We start from the raw sequence: 27,720 nt of genomic DNA, 5'->3' as shown, positions 1-27,720 counted from the left end.
CCAGGCTGCAGTATCCCAAGCTTAAGAAGCCCCAGGTGGTATGAATTAAGGAGGATCAGGTTCTTCACTTGCCTGGCCTGTTCCCTGGTCTGTAGATGACCCCAAACCAACTTGTTAATCAACCAGCTTTGTGTGCTGTGGTTGTCAGCTCCAACGAACCTATGCCCCTTCTGCCTAGGCCACTGCTACTCAAGCCTACCTCCTGGTTCCCAGCAGAGGTGAACAACACAAGTTCCACCTCAGCACCAGCAGAGACCCCTTTAATCTACCCCTTGCCAAGGGCACAGCCCTCTCACCAGACTGTGAGTTTAGTTCCAGTTGACACTGGCACTGCAACTGATTCAGAGGCTCTGGGGGTCTCTTTCTGTGGCGAAGTCTTCCTGACACTGGATCTGTGTCAGGGTGACTGTGGGGTTGAGCTCCACTCCTGTCTCAGCTCAGTAGCTCCCTCCTTCCAACATTCCAAGCCATCCTTGGTTGGAAAATGATCTCAGCACATTCTTCTGTGGATTTTGCTGCTTCAGGAATTGCCCTATGGAATTATTTGAATTTTTTTTGGAGCAATCGTGTTGTGACTTTGAGAGCTCATTGCCTTTCTTCCATCATCTTGGCTCTACCCTATTCATGATTCTTATAGTTATTTGTGCTACCTCATGTTGCCTGAAGTTTACTCCTCCTGGATTTCTCCTCACCTCCTAGTGGATATTGTTGGTTTCTGTTTTTGTTATTTTACCTGCTGCTATCTGGCATAGCACCTCACTCTTCTGAAGTTCTTTGTTAACATCCAGAATTTCATCATCTTAAGTCTTCAATTGCTGCTCTGCATTTTTCCTGTCTTTCATATTATTCCACTTGTGGCTCCCTTCATCTCCCAGAATCAGATAGCATCAATCATTCCCTTTCACAGGGTACTAGCTCTCCATTACAGCACCATAGGGCTTGTTGTTTTTGTTTAGTTGTATCAGACTCTTAGTGACCCCATTTGGGGTTTTCTTGGCAGAGACTGGAGTGTTTTTCTGTTTCCTTCTCCAGATCATTTTACAAATGAGGAAACTGAATCCAACAGGGTTAAGTGATTTGCCCAGAGTCACACAGCTAGTAAATGTCTGAGGCCAGATTTGAACTTAGGACGATGTCTTCCTGATGCCAGGTCCTGCACTCTATCCACAGCACAACCTATACATTAGTCTCTAAAGTGAGTGAGATCCATGACCTGACCTATGTGATCAGCCAGTCAGAGGTGTTAAGATTGGTTGTATCTTACCTACCCCAAGATAGCCATTTCTCTAATACAACCACACACACCCATATACCTCAAGATTTCCACAATCTAACCCCTTTCTCAATCATGCAAGCTCCTAACCACCTCTTTTAAACTGGGAAACAGCTCCTCTGGGCAGTGATAACTTAACCTCATTTCTGGCACCACTACAAAAGCTATACAGGTGCCATTGGGAAAATTGTAACCTATCACTTGTCTCTCCAGATCATTCTGAGAGTGTAGCAGGAAGCATCTGCATTCTAAGACATTGAATAGTGATTAAAAGCTCTGATACCTGCCTTTTCATTTCAGATGGGTTAGAGTAAGTTTCACAGGATAAACAGACATGGATGGGTTGTGACATAATTATCACTTCTGCAACAGTGATGATGATAATGATGATGCTTGTGGTATATCAAATCATTTTGCTATTAAAAGGGACAAGATAGGGGCAGCTAGGTGCCATAGTGGATAGAGCACTGGCCCTGGATTCAGGAGTACCTGAGTTCAAAGCTGGCCTCAGACACTACACACTTGCTAGCTGTGTGACCCTGGGCAAGTCATTTAACCCCAATTGCCTCACACACAAAAAAAGGACCAGATAACAGAAAAGTAAATAAATATATTTGAGAAGAGGTCACCCACTTTCATTACACATTATAAACTATTCAAAAAACACTTAAAGATTTCAGATTTTCTGTCTTGGCCATTTGTCAACTTGCTGCTTGAAAGTTAATTTCTCTGTAATAGTCCTTTTAGTTGTCTTTTTTATAAAATAGGTCTTACATTAGCCTGGTTGAAGATTGAGAAATTTTTAAGGAGTATTAATAATAGATGGGTAAAATTTCTTTACCAGGCAAACTTTGTCCCATAGAAGAGCTTGAAATCTGGAAATATCTACCTATTCCAAAACAAGCAAAAATTCACTCTCCTTTTTGTGATAATTGAAATAATTGAATTTTTCACAAAATTATAGGTTTCATAATAAATTTGAATTTTTGTTAATACTCTTGAATTTTGGGAAATTGGAGCTTTGCAGTCCATCAATAGAGAATAACAATTAGACTCTTTTTACAGCTCAACATCTGAGAGATGGAGCAGGGCTTTTAATTACTAATCAGTGTCCTAGAATGCACATACCACCTGCTAGAGCAATAAAGTGATCTGGAGGGACAAAAGAGGGGTTGTGATTTTCCTAGTGGAATCCTTACAGCTTTTGCAGTGGTCCCTGAGTTGGGGTTAGGTTATCACTGTCCTGAAGGGCATTTTAAAGGGGGAGGTTGGGGACTTGCATAATAGAAGGAGGAGGTCAAGTGTGAAAATCTTGAGGGATAAGGATGGTATGGTTGTGTTGGAGAAAAGGCCAGTGATTAGCTGTTATGATATAAAATACAACCCATATTCCCATCTTTTTTCCTTCATGATATTGCAGATTTGTTGTTTTCTGTCTTTGAATGTTTTAACATAAACTTTTTTTGGGGGGTGTATGGATGGGGCAAAGTGGGTTAAGTGACTTGCCCAGGGTTACACAGCTAGTGAGGGTCAGGTGTCTGAGGTGGGATTTGAACTCAGGTCCTCCTGAATCCAGGGCTGGTGCTTTCTGCATTGTGCCAACTAGTTGCCCCCTTGTTTTAACATAAACTTACAGTTATTTTGGTGGTTCGAATTAATTTCTTTTTTGCATCTAATTAGTTGACAATATGCCTGTAAAATAATTGGTGCCTGAAAAAGAAATTAAGAAACTTAGAAGAACCTCTTTCACTGTCTTCTTGATTGTTCACTTTCTAAGTGGAGTCTTGATTTTTTTTCTGGTGCTCATGTGGAAATTATTCTTTACCTATCATTTAAATGTGCATGACTTATAATGAGACAATGAGAGTTCTTTCCCCCTCATCACTGTAAAATTTCGGGGGGGGTTTATGTGGCCAATAGTAAAAGTGGAATTTCTATGTCAAAGGATACAGTTTGCCTTGCAAGATTTTTCTTTCTTTTTAGTTATTTCATTAAAATTTCCAAATTACATGTAAAAACTTTTTACAATCATTTTTTAATTTAAATTTTTAAAAAATTTCTAAGCTTCTCTTAATTTAAAAAAAATTTTAAAAATTTTGAATTCCAAATTCTCTCCCTTCCACCTCCTTGAAAGGGCAAGCATTTTGATATTGATTATACATACATGTGAAGTCAAGCAAAACAGGTTTCCATATTAGCCATGTTGCAAAAAAAAACATGAACAAAATGAAACCATAAAGCTAAAAAGTATGCTTCCATTTGCTTTCAGAGTTCATCAGTTCTCTCTGGAACTAGATAGCATTTTTCATCATGAGAGCTTTGCAATTGTCTTGATCAGAGTATCTAAGCATTTCACAGTTGAATATCCTTAAAATATTATTGTTACTGTGTACAATGCTCTTCTGGTTTTGCTTACTTCATTTTGAATCAGTTCATATAAGTCTTCCCATAATTTTCTGAAAATATCCAGCACATCATTCTTATAGCACAATAGTATTCCATCCCAATCACATACCACAGCTTTTTCAGCCATTACCTATTTTTATTCCTCCAATTCCTTTGTCTTATTGCTAAAGCTAGCATTTCTAATACAGCATTGAATACTAGTCCTTGTTTCACTTCTAGTCTTACTAGGAAAGCTTTAAGTTTATCCCCATTATAGTTAATGCATGCTCTTGTTTTAAATAGATGTTTTACTTATAATTTTAAGAAAGCACCATTGATTCCTATGCTTTCTAGGGTTTTTATTTTTTTATTTTTTTTTTAGTGAGGCAATTGAGGTTAAGTGACTTGCCCAAAGTCACACAGCTAGTAAGTATTAAGTGTCTCAGGTCAGATTTGAACTCAGGTACTCCTGACTCCAGGGCCGGTGATCTATCCACTGCGCCACCTAGCTGCCCCGCTTTCTAGGGTTTTTAACAGGAATGGGTGTTGTATTTTGTCAAAGGCTATTTTTGCATCTAATGATATAATCATTTGACTTTTGGTTCTTTTGTTATTGATATGGTCGATTGTATCGATAATTTTCCTAATATTGAACCAGCCCTGCATTCCTGGTATAAATCCCACCTTTGTTATAGTATATGGTTTTTGGGATGTATTGCTGTACTCTCCATACCTGTATTTCATTTAACATTTTTTACATCAATATTCACTGAGGAAATTGGTCTGTAGTTTTTTTCCTCTATTTTTCTCTCCCCAGTTATGTATGAAAACAATATTTGTATCATAAAAGGAATTTGGTGTAGGACTACTTTACCTATTTTTTCCAATAGTTTATATAATATTGAGATTAATTGTTCCTTAAATGTTTGGTAGAATTCCCCCTTTTTTTTGGCAGGGCAATGAGGGTTAAGTGATTTGCCCAGGTTCACACAGCTAGTAAGTGTCAAGTGTCTGAGGTCAGATTTGAACTCAGGACCTCCTGAATCCAGGGCTGGTGCTCTATTCATTGTGCCACCTAGCTGCCCCCTAGAATTCACTTTTAAATCCATCTGGTCCTGAGGATTTTTCTTAAGAGAGCCTCATTTACAGCATGCTTAGTTTCTTTTTCTAAGATAGGGTTATTTAAGTATTCCATTTCCTCTTATAATCTGGCCACTTCACATTTTTGTAAGTATTAATCCATTTCACTTAGATTGTCATTTAACTGGCATATAGTTGGGCAAAATAATTCCTAATAATTTCTTTAATTTCATCTTCATTGATGGTACATTCATCCTTTAAATTTTTGATACTGGTAAGCTGGTTTTCTTTCTTTCTTTCTTTCTTTCTTTTTTTTTTTTTTATCAAATCAACCAATGGTTTATCTAGTGTGGGTTTTTTGGTTTGTTTTTGTTTTTGTTTTTACAAAACCAGTTCCTAGTTTTATTTTTTATTTTAATGTGTTTTTCTTAACTTTGATTTTTATTAATCTCTCCTTTGTTTTTCAGAATTTCCATTTTGGTGTTTAATTGGTTTTTTTTTTTAATAGTTTTTTAAAATAATTTTTTTGAGTTGCAAGCCCAATTCATTTATCTGTTCTTTTTCTCTTTTATTGATGTATTCATTTTAGAGATATAAATTTTCCCTTAAGGACTGCTTTGGCTTCATCCCACATATTTTGATATGTTGTCTTATTATTATCATTCTCTTTAATGAAATCATTGATTGTTTCTATGATTTTTTTCTTTGACCCACTCATTCTTTCTTTTTTTTTTTTTAAACAGGGCAATGAGGGTTAAGTGACTTGCCTAGGGTCACATAGCTAGTACATATCAAGTGCCTGAGGCTGAATTTGAACTCAGGTTCTCCTGAATCCAGGGCCAGTGCTTTATGCACTGTGCCACCTTGCTGCCCCCAATCCACTCATTCTTTACGATTAAATTAGTTTCCAGTTTTAATCTATGTTTGCATGGCCCTTTGTTAAATATAATTTTATTGTATTATCATCTGCAAAGGATGGATTTAATATTTCTGCTTTTTTACATTTGTTTGTGAGGTTATAATTTCCTAATATGTAGTCAATTTTTGTAAAGATGCCATGTACAGCTGAGAAAAAGATATACTCCTTCCTATTTCCATTTAGTGTTCTCCAGAGATCTATCATATCTAACCTTTCTAAGCTTCTCTTCATCTCTTGGAATTCTTATTTATTTTATGGTTAGATTTATCTAGTTCTCAGAAAGGAAGGTTGAGGTCCTCCATTAATGTAGTTTTACTATCTATTTGTAATTCACTTACCTTTTCCTTAAATAATTTGGATCCTATGGCATTGGTGCATATATGTTTAATATTAATATTACATCACTGTCTTTGGTTCCTTTTAGCAAGATGTAGTTTGCTTGTATTTTCCTTTTAATTGGGTCAGTTTTTGTTTTTGCTTTTGCTGAGATCACCATTGCTACCCCTCACTTTTTTACTTCAACTGATGCATAACAGGTACTGCTTCAGCCCCTTCTTTTAACTCTGTGTCTCTGTCTTTAAAGGGTGTTTCTTGTAAACTATGTATTGTTGGATTCTTTTTTTTCTAATCCATTCTGCTGTCTGCTTCCATTTCATGCATGAGTTCATCCCATTCACATTCATAGTTATGATTACTAATCGTACATTTCCCTCCATCTTATTTTCTTCTGTTTTTCCTTCTCTCTCTTTCTTTCTCCTCCTTCTCTTTCTCCTTCTTTCTTTTTATCCTGTCCCCTCTCCCCCGTCAGTCTGTTTTGCTTCTGACAGATGCCTTCTTTTATCTGCCTTCCCTTTTACTACCTTTCCCCTTTCTCTCATCCTTTTCCCCTCCCACTTCCCTGTTGGGTAAGAGATTTCTATTACCAGTTGAGTATGTACACATATTTTCCCTCTTTGAACCTATTTAAGTGTGAGTGAGGTTCTAGCTTTGCCCACCTAACTCACCCCACTTCCAAACCATTTTTTCTTCTGTTGTAAAAGCTGTTCTTTGCACTCCTCTTTTATGTGAGATAATTTTCCTCATTTTTCTTCTGCCTTCCCCCTTCCTCAGGGCATCCCTTTTTCTCACATCCATTTTTTTTACATCATTCCAACATAATTGACTCAATTTTTCATTCTCTATATAGATTCTTTCTAACTGACCTAATAATAATGTTCTTAGAAGATACATGTATCATCTTCCAATCTATAAAGGAAAACAGTTTTAAAGTATTTGAATGATTTCTTTCTGGCTGTTTGAAGAATTTTCTCTTTGACCTGGGAGCTCTGGAATTTGGCTGCAATATTGCTGGAAGTTTTCATTTTGGGATCTCTTTCAGGTGGTGATTACTGGATTCTATCAATTTCTATTTTACCCTCTGATACAAGGATATTGGGGCAGTTTTCCTCAATAATTTCTTTCTTTCTTTCTTTCTTTCTTTCTTTCTTTCTTTCTTTCTTTCTTTCTTTCTTTCTTTCTTTCTTTCTTTCTTTCCTTCCTTCCTTCCTTCCTTCCTTCCTTCCTTCCTTCCTTCCTTCCTTCCTTCCTTCCTTCCTTCCTTCCTTCCTTCCTTCCTTCCTTCCTTCCTTCCTTCTTTCTTTCTTTCTTGGCAATGAGGGTTAAGTGACTTGCCCAGGGTCACACAGCTAGTTAAGTGTCAAGTGTCTGAGGCTGGATTTGAACTCAGGTACTGCTGAATCCAGGGCCAGTGCTTTATCCACTGCGCCACCTAGCTGCACCTTGATAATTTCTTGAAATAATGATGTCTAAGTTATTCCTCTAATCATAGCTTTCAGGCAATTCAACAATTCCTAAATTAACTCTCCTTGATCTGTTTTCCATAGCAATTGTTTTTTCCGATAAGATATTTCACATTTTCTATTTTTTATTCTTTTGATTTAGTTTTATTATTTCTTGATGTCTCATGAAGTCATTAGCTTCTACTTGCCCAATTCTAATTTTTAAGGAATTATTTTCTGCAGGAAGCTTTTTTACCTATATTTTCATTTTGGAGGTTGTTCATCAGTGAATTTTTGTATTTCTTCTTCCATTTGGACAATTCTGTTTTTTTGAGGTATTATTTTATTGATTTTTTTGGTACTTCTTCTACAAAGCTGTTATATTGTCACCTTATTTATTTAACTTATATGCAGAATACATCATGTGAAATGCTAGAATTAATAAGTCAAACGCCAGAATTAAGGTTCCCAGGAGAAATATCAACAATTTCAGATATGCAGATAATACCACTCTGATGACAGAAAATGAAGAGAAATGAAGACACATCTAGATGAGGTGAAAGAGGAGAGGGTCAATCTGGCTTGAAACTTAACCTCAAAAAAACTAAGATCTTGGCAACTGGTGCCATCACCTCTTGGTAAATAGAGGGACAAGAAAGAGAAGTAATGTCAAATTATATATTCTTGGGCTCAAAGATCACTGCTGATGGTAACTTCAGCCATGAAATTAAAGGATCCTTGCTCCTTGGAAGGAAAGCTATGTCAAATCTTAAGAGCATACTAAAAAGCAGAGATATCACCTTGCTAACAAAGATCTATATGGTCAAGGCCATGTATTTTTTTTCTAGTAACAGTGTGCGGCTATGAGAGTTGGACTATATGGAAAGTTAAATGCTACAGAATCAAAGCTTTCAAATTGTGGTGCTAGAGAAGACTTTTGAGAGTCCTTTGGGAAGCAAGGAAATAAAATCAGTCAATACTTCCCTGGAAGGTGAATAATTAAGCTGAAGCTTAAATGCTTTGGCCAAATAATGAGAAGGTAGGACTCATTGGAAAAGCCCTTGATGTTGGGAAAGATTGAAGGCAAAAGGAAAAGGGGAGAGCAGAGGATGAGATGGATAGATAGTGTCATGGAAACCAAGAACATGAACTTGGACATATGTTGAGAGATAGTGGAGGATAGAAGGGCCTGGTGTGCTGTGGTCCATGAGGTCATGAAAAGTTGGACACAGCTGAATGCCTGAACAACAACATGATTGTCTTTTCATAATTTTTATCTTTTGCTTTCATTTCTTTGCCTATTTTTTTCCTACAACTCTTATGTGACTTTGAAAATAATTTTAGCTCTTCTAGGAATTCCTGTTCAGCTTATATCCAATTCAAATTTTTCTTTGAGGTTTTGCTTGTGAATGTTTTGACTGCATTGTTTTCCTCAGAGTTTGTGTCTTGAGCTTCCTTGTCAGCATAGTAGCTTTTTGGGGGGTCAGATTCTTTTATTGTTGTTTGCTCATTTTTCCACCCTATTTCTTGATTTGGAACTTTATGTTAATATTGGGCTCTGATGCCTACATGGCAAGAGGGTGGGGCACTGTCTCAAGCTTCAGGCTTTTTTGAACTGCTATTTTCAGAGCTCTATGGAGGGCAAGGTTTAAAAGTTTTCAGTGCTTCCAAGGTGATATGACCTAAGGAGAGGTGTGGTCGCTACTCTCCTGGTCTACACTCTGGTCCTTATCCACTGAGGGCCTCTGATCCCTTTGGATTGCAATTGATACTGCTCCTCAGCATCACTCTTCCTTTGGTGATTGAAATGATTCTGCCCCTCAGGGTTTCCATTCCTACTTGACCAAAATTGCTCATCTCTTCCCAAAAGGGGTATAAGCATTGGAGTTGCCAAACTGTGTCTGGTCCTGCATCCGCACCAGGATCTCCTGTAATCACTTTCTGACCAGTTGCCAGGCTGTAGTTTGAGAAATCCTATCGTTGCTGTTTCTGTCACCAACATCTAGTCCTAGCACTGGTGTTGCATCCGCATGTACTCTTGATCAACCTCCACACCCTATATCATAGATTTTTTTTCTGATCTCCTATGTTTTCTTGGACTAGAAGAATGTTTCACTCTGACCTTTTGTTGACTGTGCCCCTCCAAAATTTGATTTGAGGCATTATTTTAAAGTTGTCTGGAGGAGAACATTGGAAGAACTCAGCTGAAGGCTTTCTCTACTCTGCCATTTTGGCTCCATCCTCCTTCTCCACAAGATTTTTCAAAATAAAAAAAAAACCATTCATTTTTGCCCATCATTTGGGAATGGCGGGGAATGGCTGAACAAATTGTGGTATATGAATGTAATGAAATACTATTGTGCTATAAGAAATGAGCAGGCAGATTCAGAAAAACCAGGGAAGATTTAAGTGGATTGCTGCTGAGTGAATTAAGCAGAACCAGGAGAACAATGTACACAGTAACAGAAATATTGTGCTAGGATCAACTGTGATAAACTTAGCTCTTCTCAGCAATACAATGATCCAAGACAATTCCAAAGGATTTATGATAGAAAATGCTCTCCACATCCAGGAAAAAAAGAACTCTGGAATCTGAATGTAGATTGAACCATACTGTTTCTGCTTTTTTTGCTGTTGTTGTTTTCTTTTTTGAGGTTTTCCCCTTTTGTTCTGATTCTTCTTTTACAACATGACTAATGCCAAAATATGTTTAATATGATTATACATATATAACCTATATCAGATTGCTTTCTGTCTTGGGGAGGGGCGAGGGAAGTGAGGGAGGCAGAAAAATTTGGAACTAAAAATTTTATAAAAACAAATGTTGAAAACTATCTTTACATATAACTGGAAAATAATAAAATACTTTTATGATTAAAAAAACTAAACTAAAATATTCATTTTAAAAGAAAAAATATCTACATGAATTGATGCAGAATAAAGTAAGCAACACAGTAAACAAACTAAAAAATTCATTTTCTTTTACCATTTATTTGGGAATAGCATTTGATTTTATATTTGTATTAGCCTGTAAGTTTTGGATATCATACTTCTATCATTGATATTTAATACATTTTGTTATTCTACCATTTCTTTTTTAATTCTGTCTGCATTGATTTATCTGTATAGTTTAAAATTTTTTATGTTGTCAGAATTGCATTTAACTTTGTTTTATCTTTAATAGTCTCCTTTCTCCCTTATTTATTTTCTATTTCTTGTGTATACTACTATACTTATGATCATTTTGAAAGGTACCTCATCTTTTTTTCTTCTAATTTTTAAAGTTGTGACCTTTTAAATTCAAGTCTTATATCGGTTTTTATTTTCTTGCAGTATAGGCTGTAACATGTTAGTATAATACTAATTTTTGCCACACTTCTTTCCAGCAGAAGTTGTCAAAAAAGTAGTCCTTCCTCCAGTAATTTATGGTTTGGATGTTAACAAACCCCAATTTCTTGTTTTCTGTTACTTGTTTCTTGCCTAGTTAGTCTGTTCCACTATTTTACTTTTCTGATTTTTAACCAGCATCAAATGTTTGAGGACTCTTGATTTATTATAATATGCTTTGAAATCTGATAAAGAATTTTTTCTCTTTCTTTTCCTTGGGAGTTCTTGACCTTTTGCTTTTTCCAAATGAAATTTGTCATTATCTCTTATAATTCTAAAATTTATCCCATCAGTAATGTGATTGCTAATAGTATTAAATCTTTTTTTTGGTGTAAATCTTTTTTAATCATAAAAATATTTTATCATTTTCCAGTTACATGTAAAAATATTTTTCAACATTTGTTTTCATAAGATTTTTAGTTCCAAATCTGTCCCTCCCTTTCTTCCCTCCCCCTTCCCCAAGACAGAAAGCAATCTGATATAGGTTATATATGTATAATCACATTAAACATATTTCTTCGTTGGTCATGTTGTGAAAGAAGAAGCAGAACAAAAAAGGAAAAAAAAACAACAAAAAATTAGAAACAGTATGGTTCAATCTGCATTCAGAATCCACAGTTCTTTTGTTTTTGGATGTGGAGAACATTTTCCATCATGAGTTCTTTGGAATTGTCTTGGATCATTGCACTGCTGAGAAGAGCCAAGAATATTGCAGTTGGTCATCCCACAATGTTGCTGTTACTGTGTACAATGTTTTCCTGGTTCTGCTCACTTCACTCAGCATTAGTCCACTTAAGTCTTTCCAGGTTTTTTCTGAAATCTACTTGCTCATCACTTCTTACAGCCCAATAGTATTCCATTACATTCATATACAACAACTTGTTCAGCCATTCCCCAGTTGATGGGCATTCCCTCGAGTTCCAGTTCTTTGCCATAATAGTACTAAATCTTTAGATAAACTCAGGTCATATAGGGACAACCAGATCATGAATTTCCAGTTATTTATTTCCCTTTATTTCTCACAAAACTTTTATAATTTTATTTATATAAATTTTGACACTGCCTGTGTAGGTTAACTTCTAGGTATTGTATACATTTTATAGTCAGCTACATTTTATTGACCAATTCAGAATACCTAAGGGAAAAAATAACCTAAAGAGCAATCTTCTCATATGGATACTGAGATTCGTACACAATTTTACACATAACAGGTGATACCATAAGTAAATTAAGAGAGCATGGAACAGTTTATCTGTCAGATTTATGGATGGGGGATATATTTAGGACCAAAGAAGATATAGAGAGCATTATAAAATATAAAACAGATAATTTTGATTATGTAAAATTAAGAAGCTTTTGCACAAACAAAACCAATGTAACCAAAATTATAAGAAAAGCAGAAAACTGGGAAACAATTTTTGCACCAAGTATCTCTGATAAAGCCCTAATTTCTCAAATATATAAAGAACTGAGTCAAACTTATAAAAATATAAGTCATTCCCCAGTTGAGAAATGATCAAAGGATATAAACAGGTGGTTTTCAGGCAAAGAAATCAAAGCTATTTCATATGAAAAAATGCTCTAAATGATCAGAAATGCAAATTAAATAACTCTGAGGTATAACCTCACTGCTCTCACAGTGTCTAATATGACAAAAAAAGGAAAATGTTGGATGTTGGAGGGGCTATGGGAAAACTGGGACACTAATCCACTGTTGGTGGAGTTGTGAACTGATCCAACCATTCTGCAGAGCAGTTTAGAACTATGCCCAAAGCATACCCTTTGATCCAGCAATACCACTGCTAGGTTTATATCCCAAAGACATCCAAAAAAGAGAAAAGGACCTACTTGTACAAGAATATTTATAATAGCTCTTTTTGTCACAGCCAAGAATTGGAAATCAAAGGAATACCCATTAATTGGGGAATGACTAAACAAACTGTGGTACATGACTGTAAGGGGATATTATTGCGCTATAAGAAAAGACAAGCAGGATAATTTCAGAAAACCTGGACTGACATGAACTGATGTATAGTAAAGTGAACAGAAACAGGAGGATGTTGTACACAGTAACAGCAATATTGTTTGATGGAGAACTGTGAACAGCTTAACTGTTCTCAGCAATACAGTGATCAAGACAATCCTAAAGTACTAATGATGAAGAATTGATATTGATTGAATATAGACTGACGCATGCTATTTTTCACTTTCTTTCATTTTGGATCTTTGGGTTTATCATATACCAGATTACTATGGTCATTTACTATAGTGCAATTCATGCCTATTCTGTTCCACTGATTCACCACTCTATTTCTTAGCCACTATGAAATTATTCTGATAATTACCTCTTTCTAATACAGTTTGAGATGTGGTACTGCTAGACCACCTTCTTTCACATTTTTATTCATTGATTCCCATGATATCCTTGTGCTTTTGTTCTTCCAGATAAATTATCTTATTTTTCCTAGATCTATAAAATAATTTTTGATAGTTTTATTGGTATGGCACTCAATAAATATGTTAATTTAGGTAGGATTATCATTTCTGTTATATTGACTTGGACTATCCATGAGTGATTGATATTTTTCTAATTGTTTAGATATGACTTTATTTGTGTAAGAAGTATTTTATAGTTGTGTTCATGTAATTCCTGGATTTATCTTGGCAGGTAGACTCCCAGGTATTCTATATTGCCTACAGTTATTTTAAATGGAATTTGTCTTTCTGTCTGTTGCTGCTAAACTTTGTTGGTAATTTATAGAAATGTTGATGATTTATGTGGGTTTATTTATCTTACAATTTTACTAAAGTTTTAATAATTTCAAGCAGTTTTTTAGTTGATTTTCTAAGTAAAACATCATATAATCTGGGGATTGGGATGGAAGCAGTCATAATCAAAACAGACTTTGACTTTGATGAGTGGATCATAAAGGGGCGTTAAAAGGAAAGATGGCAAGGTGAAAGAACTAGTGATCTTGGGCAGTCTTGGGAAGAGGGGTAACTGAGTAGAAGCAAATTACTGATCAGTATTTGTAGTGATCACATTCTTTCTCTTTCACTACTTTCTATATAAAAAGGATGGCTGGAGACAAAGAAGAAGTATAAGTGGACATGATAAAGGGAAATAAACAGCAATAATAATAATTGCGAATTTGAATGGGGTGGATGGATTCACTCAAAAGTAGAAAAGGATAGTGAATTCAAAGTATTTTTATAAGAAACCCTTGATATGCAAATATCCATACTATAAAAATCAGTTATAGTAAAATATACTTCACTGAATTTTTTAAAAGCAGAAATAGCAGTGGTGATCACAGATGAGGCAATAATATAAATAGATATGGTTAAAAGAAATAAACAAGGAACTATATTATACTTAAAGGCATCATGGATATTGAAGTAATATCAATATATACACCAAATGACATAGCATTTAAATACTTGCAGGACAAGTATATAAAGTTACAGGGAGAAATAGTAAAATTACAGTAGTTAGAGGGATCAATGTGTCTTTCAGAACTAGATAAATATAACAAAAGGAAAAGCAAAGAAGTTAAGGATCTGTATAGAAATTAAGAAAAGCTAGCTTTTCTAGATCTGCAGCAGGTATTAAGTGGGAATAGAAATCAACATACACATTTCTCAGCTGGGCATGACACGTTTATAAAAATTGAGCATGTGTTAGAGCAAAATAAAAAATCTCATAATCAGAAGTAGAGAAGCAGGAATAATAAATACATCCTTACTTTTTACACAATAAAAATTTGTATTCAATAGAATCTTTGAAGAAAAGATTCAAACAAATGGAAACTAAGTATTTAATATTAAAGAACTGGTGGGTCAAAGAACAAAGAAATCATAGAAATAGTGGATCTTTTTATCAGCAAAATTACAACAATGAAACTTTGGTGGGGATGCAGCCATAGAATACTTAAGGGAAATTTTATATCATTAAACATTTTCATGTGCAAAAGTGAAAAAGGAGAAATCCATAAATTGGGCACGTCCTTCATGAGAAATCAACAAATTAAACCAAAAAAAAAAAACCTCCCAGCTAAATACAAAAATAAAAATTCTGAAAATCAAAGAAGTTTTACAACAGAAATCAAAACATATAGATCCTCTTCCACTAAATTGCTAAATAAAACTAGCAACCTGTTTTTAAAATCTAATGTATAAACCACTAATTTCTAAAAACAAAAGACCAAATTCCCAAAATATGAAAAATATTTACAACAAATGTAGAAAGAATAAAGGAAAATATTAGAAGGTGTTTCCCCCTTTATATGCCAACAAAAGTGGTGACATCAAAGAATTTTTATTCTTTTTTTTTTTTTTGGAGGGCGAGGGTTAAATGACTTGCCCAGATTTGAACTCAGGTCTGCCTGAATCCAGAGGCAGTTATTTATCCACTACACCACCTAGTTGCCCCAACATCAAATATTTTTTTGAAAAAATGTATAATCCTCAGATAAAGAGATCAAGAAATTTAAATTTAACTTTGTTTTTTTAGTGAGGCAATTGGGGTTAAGTGACTTGCCCAGAGTCACACAGCTAGTAAGTGTTAAGTGTCTGAGGCTGGATTTGAACTCAGGTACTCCTGAATCCAGGGCCAGTGCTCTATCCACTGCGCCATCTAGCTGCCCCAAGAAATTTAAATTTAAATAACCTAGAATCAGAAAAAGAAACTAACCAGGTCATCAATAAACTCAAACAGGAGGGGAAATACCAGGACCAGGTAGAATTAAAAATGAATTCTATCAAAATATTATCTTAACCAGTAATATAAAAATATTAAATAAAATATTAGCAATCTATTTAAAAGATTATATGGTATGAGCAGGTTGAATTTATACCAGGAATGCACTATATTATTGCACCTAACCCTAACCTAACCCTAACCCTAACTCTAACCCTAACCTTAACTGTAATTCTAAAGGGTTGCTTCAATATAAGGAAAACTAAAACTAAATTAAAAATTAAATGAATCATTAGCTTCAGCACAGGGCAGAATATAAAATAAACCTACACAAAATCATTAGCCATTCTGTGTATTGTCATTAAAACCAAACAGAGGGCAGCTAGGTGGTGCAGTGGATAAAGCACTGGCCCTGGATTCAGGAAGACCTGAGTTCAAATCCAGCCTCAGACACTTGACACTTACTAGCTGTGTGACCCTGGGCAAGTCACTTAACCTTTATTCCCCTGAAAAAAAAAAAGAAAGAAAGAAACATAAAGAGAAGTTCATTTCAAAATATCTAGGAGTTTACCTACCAAGGCACACACGCAACTTTTATGAATATAAGTGCCAAATACTTTACAGACACATATTATTATTTACTCATGGCTAGGCCATGCCAATATAATAAAAAATAACAATACTACCTAAACTAATTATTCAGTATTATATCAATCCAACTACCAAAGGATTACTTTATATCCAAACAAGGTCCAGAAGTATCATGATGAACACAGTAGCCTACTATTACAGAAATCCAGAAATTACTTAACTACTGGGGTGAGGACTTACTATTTGACAAAAACTGCTAGGAAAATTGGGAAAGCATTCTGGTAGAAATTAGGCTTAGTCTAACCACTCACATTATATACCACAATAAACTCCAAATACATGCATGGCATATCATAAACAAATTGGAAGAGCAAGGCAAGAGATATCTTTGGATAGAGGAAGTCGTCTTGATCAAATAAGGGATGAAGAGGATCATATGGTAAAATGGATAGTTTTGATTACTTAAAATTGAAAAGCTTTTGTACAAACAATGTAGGTTAAATAAGAAAAAAAACAAAACAATTAGCTTTCATATGTCTGTATAGGGAACTCCAAGATATCATCAGTTCTGATGTAATGTGTGTTTGGAAAACATTAATTTATTCCACTGTGATTGATATATTAAGGAACATTTTAGGCGTAACATGAATTTTGAGTTTGCTTCTGCATGATTTATTTCAAGAGAAACAGAAAGAAAGTAAACAATTGTATCACTTCACAACAATTCACAAGCTTCAACCCTTCCACATTCACTTCCGCAAAGAAACATCAGGTCTTTGTCTAGGTAAAGTGTCATAATTATTGTATATCTTCTGGTAGAGCAGGAGCTGTGAGAAGAGAAGGGTCCCCATTCCTCCTACCCCCTTTCCCCTTCCAGCATGACCTCTAGCCTGGAGTCCATAGCCTGCCCAACTTGCTTCTGCAGCCTGGAAAGCAGACCAAGCAACAGCCCTTTATAGCCATTATTTATTTAGTGTAGTAGTTATGTATTTCTTTACCATATAACATGTATAAAATTGTGCTACTGTTTTTCATTATGTTTTTATTTTTTCTGTGTGTCACTGATGAAGTTTGTGTGTATTGTATCTTTAATCCCAGTTTCCTTGTCTGGTTTTTATTGCATTATTTTATATAGTACAGTGTTTTTTGGAAACACATAGCAGAAATGACTATATAAGAAGAGCCATTCTCTAACAGATAAATGATTGAAAGCTATTAACAAAATTTCATAAATGGCTATATGAATTTTGTTTTTGTTGAGTGGAGAAGGAAATGGCAAACCACTCCAGTATCTTTTGCCAAGAAAATCCTATGGACAGTTTCAGGAAAAGTTGGACATGGCTCAATGACAACATCAAACTCTGCCTACCCATTTGACCTAGTGATTTAAGTACCAGTAAGTGTCCCAAAGAAATTAAATAAATAGGGATAAGGACCCATTTGTATAAAAATATTTACAGTTATTATTTTTGTTATAGCAAAGTATTAGATATTGAGTGGATTTCTGTCATTTGGAGAATGGCTAAACAAATTATGGTATATACATTGTGATGTATAAAATCTAAATGTGTGATTGCCTTAAATTAGAAACTTTAGCACCAGTCTTTGGGCATTAAGCATTTATTAAAGCATATCAGATATTAGTAAAAAGAGAACACGTGGCGTTCAGAAAGTTAAGAAAAGGCCTATCTAGCCTAGAGCTCCAGGCTGGTCTGGTTCTTCCTTAAGTCCTCCACCATGAGCCTGCTTCAACCATAAACTGCTCGAGCAAACTGAGTATAGAAGCTTTTTTTAAAAAATAAAAGTATTTTATTACTTTCCACTAACATGTAGAGATAGTTTTCAGCATTTGTTTATATAAGATTTCAAATTTCAAATTTTTCTCCCCCCCTCCCCTAGACATCAGGCAATCCGATATATATATATATATATATATGTATATATATATATATACACACACACACACACACACATATATACATATACATATATATACACATACACATACATAACAACATTAAACATTTCTGCATCAGTCATGCTATAAGAGAAGAATCAGAGCAATAAGGAAAAACCTCAAAAGAGAAAAACAATAGCACCAAAACCAAAAGAAATAGTATGGTTCAATCAGCATCCATATTCCACAGTTCTTTTTTTTTCTGGATTTGGAGAGCCTTTTCCATCATGAGTCCCCTGGAACTTTCTTGTACCATTATACTGGTGAGAAGAATCCAGTCTATCACAGTTGATCAACACATAATGTTGATGATACTTGTATAATGTTCTTCTGGTTCTGCTCATCTCACTCATCATCAGTTCATGTAAGTCCTTCCAGGTTTCTCTGAATTCTTCCTGCTCATCATTTCTTACAGCATAATAGAATTCCATTACATTCATATACCACAACTTGTCCAGCCATCCCCCAACTAATGGGCAACCCCTCAATTTCCAATTCCTTGCCACCACAAAAAGAACAGCTATAAATATTTTTGAACATGTTGGTCCTTTTCCCTTTTCTATGATCTCCTTGGGGAAAAGACCCCAAAGTGGTATTGCTGGTTCAAAGAGTATGCACAGCTTTATGGCCCTTTGAGCATAAGAGTGTGGAAGCTTTTTATAGGTCCAGAGGAGAGGCAGTACTTACACACTGCTTCAAGCTGATTGGTTAGCATCATCCAAAACCATTGGTTCACTGGACTTGAGGGTGGTCTTGTGTTGATATCATAGTCCATAGCCTCTGAGAACACTCCCTTTTGGGAGTCAGCCAGGTGTGGCTTTAATTGAATTAACTTTAGGTTAATCAGCAAAGTCAATAACTCTCAGTCAGTCTCACTTAATTCAATCAGTTATAAATTAATCTCAGGTGGGGCCTTTGGGTATCTGCCAAATTCCCATTATTTTCTCACAACATAAATTGATATGTTATTGCACCATATGAAATGACAAAAGGGACACATTCAGGGAAACCAAGGAATACTTGTATGACTTAGAACAGGAGAGCAATTTATATAATGATTAGAATATTGTACAAAACAAAACTTCAAAAGACTTAAAAACTCTGATTAATGCATCAACTAGTCATGACGAGGACTTTTGGTAAAGCATGCTTCCCTCTTCACAGAAACATGATAGATTACAAATGTGAAATGAGATGGTTTGGGACATATTCAACATGTGTATTTATTTTGAATAACTTATTACATATTTGTATAACTTATTCCTCATAGAATTCTTTTTTTGGGGGGGGAGGGCAGGGCAATGAGGGTTAAGTGACCTGCCCAGGGTCACACAGCTAGTAAGTGTCAAGTGTCTGAGGCTGGATTTGAACTCAGGTCCTCCTGAATCCAGGGCCAGTGCTTTATTTACTGTGCCACTTAGCTGCCCCCCATATTTGTATAACTTATTACAAGAGAGAGATAGAATTTGGTAAAGAGAACCAAGCTAGTGTAGTGATGCTCAAATGAAGGAAGGAGCATGTTTCAGTGAAACATTTAAAAACATTCTCAGAAGATAACAATCAAGATTGAAGAGAACAGACAAGCAGCTCAACTTTTAGAATGAACATCCTGAATTATATAATGAAACTCCCAGTTTTATATACCATATTCTGTTTAATGTATATGAAAATATTTGTTTGGGTTTTTTGTTGTTGTTTTTGCTGTGTCAGGTTCAAAATTACCAAAATTTTAAGAGAATATATTTTCTTGGTATTTTGTAAAACTAAACGGTTTTAAATTTTAAAATGTGAGGGACTCAGTGGATAAAGCACTGGCCCTAGATTCAGGAGGACCTGAGTTCAAATATGGCTTCAGATACTTGACACTAGCTGCATGAGCCTGGGCAAGTCACTTAACCCTCATTGCCCTGCCAAAAAAAAAATTAAAAATAAAAGTGTAAAGGAGAAAGAAAATTGTTGATTCATATCTACCAAACTAGATAGAGAATATAGGTCCAGAGAATAGCTACAATGCAGGAAGAATAGAAATTGAGATATCCATAAGTTCACAGAAGAAAAAAGTCCAAGAAAGGAGCCAGTGGTCTCAAGTGTCTGTATTCAAATTCCCAAAGTTTGAGCAACACTTAAAAGGAAGTAGGTCTTATTTATTCATTGAGTCAAATTTGACCTCATAAAGTATCACTGAGACTTGGCGGTATGAAATTTAAGATTAGATTATTGCACTGGATGTATATTCCTTACTCATAAGAAATAGGACTAGGTAGAAAGTAAAAGGTAACTTTTTTTTATTAAGAAGATACACTCCGGGGCAGCTAGGTGGCGCAGTGGATAGAGCACCAGCCCTGGATTCAGGAGGACCTGAGTTCAAATCTGGCCTCAGACCCTTGACACTTACTAGCTGTGTGACCCTGGGCAAGTCACTTAACCCCAATTGCCTCAAAAAAAAAAAAAAAAAGGAAGATGATACACTCATTCAAAGAACTGTAGGAACCAGAGAGGGGAACCATGATGTAATGTATCTGGGTGAAGAACAGTGGAAATAAAAGTGATTTTGCCACCAGAGTACACTACAGATTACTAGGATGATAAAATAGATGCATCTAGGCATCCGATGTAGCTCTGCCAAAAGCAGAACAGCCAACAGATTTATGACTTGCCTTACTGATGATTTCATCTGTCTAAAGAGGAACCAACAAAGGGAAATTCTATTTCAGATCTGATTCTCACATACAAGGAAGACTAATTGCTGGTCTGAAAGTGTCAGGAACCTTTTAAGAAGTGACTGCACCCTGCTAGGGTTTCTGATAGATAAGCAGGGGAATGTGGACATAGACTAATGTGTATCCTAGATTATGGAGAGAGTATTTTAAAGGCTTAAGGGAAAGGATAAGCAGGATTACATGGACTAAAAATTCTGCAGGGTAAGTCAGCCCATGAAGGATGGGAGACTCTCAAGACTGAAATTCTGAACAGAGGGCAACCTGAAATGAGAAAAGTAGGGAGTTCTCTGAAGTAACTGATGTACATACCCCAAGAACAAACCAACTTAGACTTTAAGAAGATATGTAAAGAAGATGGAAGCAAGGGCAGGTAACAGAGAATGAATATAAGAACCTGGCATGATCCTGTAAAAATTAGTGTCAGGAGTGATAAAGCTCAAGAGCTAAGGCCAGAATGGGAAGTGAAGGACAATAAAAAGGGTTTTGTGTGGGTGTGTGCGTGTGTGCATGCATGCATGTGTTTTAGCAATATTGGGGGGTGGGAAGCATTCCCTTTTTAGGGTTGAAGTGACGATGATAACAAATGACAGAGAAGGCAGAGATGCTCAATTTTTATTTTGCTTCTGTTTTCTCTGTCAAGGAGACTGATCTTTGGATGGGAAAGGACCGAACAAAAATGGCTAATAGGGAGTTGATAACCAAGATAAGTATGGAGATAGTAAGAGAGCATCTAGCTGCCTTGATGAATTCAAGTCACCTGGCCCAGATGAACTACATCCTCAGGTACTGAAAGAACTGGAAGATGTGAATGCTGAGCCATTAGTAGTGATATTTGAAAGGTGGTGGAAAATGGAAGAGGAAAATGGAGAAAGGCACATGTCCTGATTTTCAGAAAGGCAAGAGGATAGAGTTTGCAAATTGTAAGCCAGTGAACTTTATTTTGGTTCCTGGCAAAACTCTAGACATATTAAAGTCATGATTAGTTAACAATAGATAGAGGTGATTATGAAAGAAAAAATCGACTCTCTTGATTACATGAAAGTGACAAGCCTTTTTTAGCAATAAAATGAATGAAGCTAGGACAAGAAGGGAAATTGTTTATCAGGTGAAATATTTACATTTATTATATCTGAAAGTGATCTGATATTCAAAATATGTTAGGAAATAATACAAACACATAAGAGCAAGAGCCATTCCGCAATAGGTGAGTGGTCAAAGAAGATGAAGAAAATTTTCCAAAAAATTAGATTTTTAATTTTATGATAGATTGTTTCACGTCACTAATGATAAGAGAAATGCAAATGAAGACTGTATGATTTCTTCTCACATATAGCAAATTGACTAAAATGACAAAATAAAAATGATTGGTTTTGGAGGAGCTTTGAGAAGGCAATCATGGGGCAGCTAGGTAGCACAGTGGATAAAGCACCAGGAAGACCTGAGTTCAAATCCAGCCTCAGACACTTGACACTTACTAGCTGTGTGACCCTGGGCAAGTCACTTAACCCTCATTGCCCCACAAAAAAGAAAGAAAGAGAAGGCAATCACAATAATACATTGTTGATGATGGAATTTTAAAGTGATCCAACTATTCCGTAAAACCATTTGGAATAAAGCAAAAAAGGTGAAATGGGACTTACCTGCTTATATCATAGGTCCTATGTAGTTAAGTGGCACAATGTATGGAGTACCAGTTCTGGACTTAGGAAGAGCAGGCCTTAGACGCATAATAGTTTGACCCTGGGAAAGTCACTTAATCTCTGTTTCAATTTCCTCATTTGTAAAAATGGAAAGAATAGCATCTGCTTCCCAGGGTTATTGTGAAGATAAATTAAGATAATATATACAAAGCACTTAATATAATACCTGGCATATAGTAGGCACTATATTAGCTATTATTATTATTATTATTATTATTATTATTACATTTAGAACTGAAAGGGACTAAAGGGACTTTAGAGTCCATCAAGTCTGACTTCTCACAAATGAGGAAATTGAGGCTGAGAAAAGTGACTTGTTCAGAATCACACAACTGGTGTCTAAGGAAGGATTTTGAATATAAATCTTCCTAATTCCAAGACCAGTGCTCCATCTACTATTATCTAGCAACTCTTTAACCCAGAAATCGCTTTGCTAGGTTTATAGCCCAAGGAAATCAAAGACAATCCATATGTGTGTATTTGTGTGTATGTATGTGTGTGTGTATATATATATATATATATATATGTATATATATGTATACATATATGTATGTATACCTACACACACCAATCATAGTAGTACTTTTCATTATAGCAAAGAACTGAAAATAAAGTCAAAGACCCAGTAGTTTGAGGAAGGATAAAAACTAGTATATAAAGAGTGGGATTGTAAGATATTATGGTACCATAGTATCATAGATCTGCAACTGGAAGGAACCTTAGAGATCATCTTGTCCAGTCCTCTCATTTTATGCATGAGGGAATTAATAATATCGAGAAAGGTTATGACTTGTCCAAGGTGATCAAGGAAGTAGTAGCTGAGCAGGGAATTCAACTCAGGTCCCATGTCATTCTACATCCATAGCTCTTTCTGCCATGCTACATGGTCATAAGAAAAGATGAATACAGAAAGTTCAGAAAACATGAGAAGATATATATGAACTGATGTAAAATAAGCATAACTAGGAAAACGGTATAAATGACTCCAATAATATAAGTGAAAAGAAAAACACAATAAAGCTGAATACCATGTAATTATAATAATCAGTCTTGACACTGGAAAAGAGATGAAGAAATGTGGACTATGGAATATTGCATATGTTGCGAGATAGAGGCACAATGTATTTGCTTATTTGTCTTTTAATTTCAAGGAAAACTAAGGGAAGAGGGAGAGTACAGTTTTATTGATGCCTTTTATTTTTACATCAATTTTCATATATATGTATATAAAATGATCATAGCTTTCATATATGTGAAAATTGATGTAACAAAAACAAAAGACATCAGTTAAAACTCTTTAAAATAAGAACTGTCTTTGACTTCTCTGAAACCCTTACCTTACCCCTTGCCCCCTTTATTAAATAAAGAGATAGTTAGTGAACATCTAGTAAAGGTACCATATGTCACAAAAAATCATATTGGCTTAATGAAAAGCACATCATGCTAGACCAACTTAATTTCCTTCTTTGACAGGGTTATTTACCAAGGGAATACACTTGATGGAGCTTACCTCAATTTTAACAAAGTATTTATTAAAGTATCTTATACTTTTGGAAAAGATGGAGATGTGGGCTAATGAATTGCATTAGAATGGAATCAGAAATGATTAAATGGGCAGACTAAAGGAACAGTCTTGATGGTTCATTGTAAACTTGGAAGGAGATAGCCCTGGAGTTTATGCTTGTCTTTAAGGTGCTAAATGTTCTTATTAATGACTTGGATAAAAGTATAGATGACTTGATTAACAATTGTCATCATGTCTTATTTTATATTGTAATTCTTTTTAAATTTCCCTTATTATAATGTAAGTTCCAAGAGATCCAGTACAGCATATTATCTAAATTTTGTGACATGTTCATTTTCTAGTATGATGCACTGCTCATGGGGGTCTCAATACATATTTATGAAATAGAATTAATTCTAGGGGTCTTAAGTATTCTTATAGAATATGACAAATTTTACAGAAAGGGTAATAAAATCACAGATCTGTGCTATTTAATAAGCTACAGGTAACATGGAGAGGACTAAATGAAGAATCATAGTACACTTCTGCATGGGATTTCTCAAGAATGTTTGGACAAAACCTTGGGTGATTAAAAAGAAATTTTAGTGATTTTATTTTCAGACCACAGTGCCATAAATGTTTTTACATGTGTAAAAAATATAAATATGACAAAATTTATTCTAAAGTTGTTTACAGAAGGAAATTTTTTAAAGATAACATTATTTACAAGAAAATAACAGTAATGCTGAGTAACAAAATCTATGGGATACTACCAAAGCTAGTTGTGGAAGTAAATCTATAGCATTGAGTCTCTAAATTAATGAATAGAAAAAAATGTTAAACCAACTTTAGACAGAAAAATAATTCAAATCATTAATGAATTGCTCCTACAAACTACAAAAAAATACAATTCAGATTAGTTTGAGTATATTTTTTCAAACTTTCAAAGAGAAAATAATTTCTATTCTCCCTAAATTGCTTTTAAATATAGATTAAGATAACATTATAATATCCAGTTATTTTTGGTGAAATATACTTTGTACATTTCTTTGGTAGTATTCTTTTTCAAGTTCTTCATAGTTCCTTTTCTCTTTTCTTCTGCTTCTTCTTTTTTTTTTTTTTTTGGTTCACTTGCTTACAAGACAAAAAATGAAATTGTTGGCTAATTTCCTGAATGTATAAAATATAGAAATATTCAAATGATTAGTGATCTGTTTATGTGAAAGTACCCTCAAGCAGTCCAAATTGCCACCCCTCAAGCCTATCCATCAAGTGCAGTTCTTATCCTTGTCCCATCACAAGTTTGTATAAGGACATCTACCAGTCTACTTAAAAAGTCTTTGCTTTCCCTTTACTTCATGAGGATACTAGTAGAGGATGAAGATTATCAACCGGTGATTTCTTATGCTTGCCTCATGCCTAGGCCATTTTCTTTTTTGATTGTACCTTTCTTTGGTAGTATTCTTATTCAAGTTTTTCATAATTCTTCTTCCTTCTCCATTACCCTCTGAGTAATACTCAATTTTAGTTCTTAGAAACCTATAACATTACACAAATCACATCCATACAATTATGATGTAGTATAAATGTGAGGTAGTATTAGTAGGGATGAAGAAGAAGGACAAAATGTTAAGAGGCATTTTGGAGGAAGTAACAAAATGGATTTGGTGACTGGTTGCATAGGGGATGATAATACAAGTTGTTCTTAATAAGATTGTTGGGAGTTTTCCCTGAGATAATAGAAGCAAAGTATTTTTGCAGATCTCACAGTTACAGTAATTTTGCTTATATTGCATTTGAAGTTATCACTTCATTCAAATGGAAATTCAAATAAAATCCAATTTACCTTCTGGTATATAGAACCATAGAAAAGTCAGGACTGGAGATAGAGATTTAATTATAGTATCTGGAACTAAGAATAGATAAAACTTTTAAAAAAGTAAGTTAAGGGAGGGGCATCTAGGTGGCGTAGTGGATAGAGCACCAGCCCTGGAGTCAGGAGTACCTGAGTTCAAATCCGGCCTCAAACACTTAACACTTACTAGCTGTGTGACCCTGGGCAAGTCACTTAATCCCAAATGCCTCACCAAAAAAAAAAAAAAAAAAGTAAGTGTAGAAAAAAAGAAGAGAAAGCCAAAGACAGATTTGGGAAATGTCTATAGTAGGAGAATGGAAAGAAAAATAAACAAAAGGTCAAATAAGGAATATTTAGAAATAGAACTAAAATGTTCTCTGTCAAGAAGAGGCTATTAAGAAAGGGCCAGCCCTACTTCTGGCCATGAGGGCTGCTGGGTCAGGGCCTGGGTCTGGCCTTTAAATAGAAGAAGAGGGCAGGCAGCTTCACTGCCACAAGGAGTCAAAAATAAGTTTGTAGGTTGTGGGAGTCATGGTGGGACATTGCAGACAAAATAGGTTCCCACAGTGCCTGAGGATGGTGACAGTGAAGAAAATGACTGATCTGGAGTCCAAAATTTGCCAACAAATTGAGTACTATTTTGGTGATTTTAACTTTCCATGAGACAAATTTTTAAAGGAATTGATCAAAATAGACGATGGCTGGGTACCTTTGGAAATAATGATCAAATTCAACAGATTAAGCAAACTAACAAAAGACTTTGATGTGATTAAAAAGTACTCTAAAGAAATATAAAATTAAAATCAGAATATTCCTAAGCAAACCCCTCCCTGGAGTAACAGATGAGTATAAAAATGAAGTAAAAACTAAATTAAAGATTTTCCAACAGATGCAACCCTTAATGACATAAAAGAATGGTTATAGGGTAAAGGTCATATACAAAATATTCAAATGAGGAGAACATTACTAAAAGTATTTAAAGGATCAATATTTGCTGTGTTTGATAGTGTAGAGTATGCCAAGAAGTTTATAGAAACCCCTGGACAAAAATACTAAGATACAGAGCTGTTGATACTCTTCAAGGGAGATTATTTTTGCAAAAAAGAATAAAGAAAGGAAGCAAAATAAAGTGGAAGCTAAAGTAAAAGCTAAACAAGAGCAAGAAGAAAAACAGGCAAGAAGAAGATGATGAATTGAAATCCAGGGATGAAAAGATTGGATGTTTGCTGAAATTTTCTGGTGATTTAGATGATCAGACCAGTAGAGAATATCAGAAGAAATCTAATCAGAAGAAATAAAGTAGATAGACTTCATTAGAGAGCAAAAGATGGAATAGTCCTATTTAAAGAAAAGGCGGGGGCGGGGGGCAGAGCCAAGATGGTGGAAGAAAGGCTGTGACTCTCCCCACTCCCAACAAACCCCTCCACGCACTCCAAAAAATAATGCCATAAGAAAAGGCAAAAAAAGTGCTGGACAAAGTCAATGAAGCAAATAATGGAAACTTAAAATTAAGAAACACGGGAAGTGTTATGAGAGACAGAGAAAGAAGCTTTGAAAAAAAATCATTGAAGATCAATAGGAATCCCTAAATAAATTGAAGTCAAAAGGTCACAAATTTAAAAGAAAAGGAAGAGGAGGTGATAAGTCTGTAAAGAGAACACCCAGTAAAGGAAAATACAATTCTAGGGCAAGAAAACAAAATTTGATAATGATAAAGAACAGGGAAATGGTGATGTTGGAGGCTCCCTTAAAGGGACACAAGAAGAACCTGAAAAATAAGAACAGGCACCACAACAATTAAAAACAAAAAAGGGAGCTAGAGACCAGTAGTTTGATACAGAAATTTTTGTTCATTTTAAATGTTTTAAGCTT

General features: G+C 35.0%; 1 protein-coding gene and 1 pseudogene across 7 annotated transcripts in view; both read left to right on the top strand.

Annotated features, from left to right (window-relative positions):
* FAM184A (family with sequence similarity 184 member A) overlaps nucleotides 1-27,720 on the top strand; it is a 129,537-nt gene that overhangs the window by 5,356 nt on the left and 96,461 nt on the right. The window lies entirely within an intron of this gene.
* Nucleotides 162-27,678, top strand: LOC122753484 (annotated as a pseudogene).

This window comes from Dromiciops gliroides, chromosome 4 (assembly GCF_019393635.1).
Source record: "Dromiciops gliroides isolate mDroGli1 chromosome 4, mDroGli1.pri, whole genome shotgun sequence".
Taxonomy (NCBI): Eukaryota; Metazoa; Chordata; class Mammalia; order Microbiotheria; family Microbiotheriidae; genus Dromiciops; species Dromiciops gliroides.
Note: the sequence above shows the minus strand (reverse complement) of the source record. Positions and strands in the feature narration are given on the sequence as shown.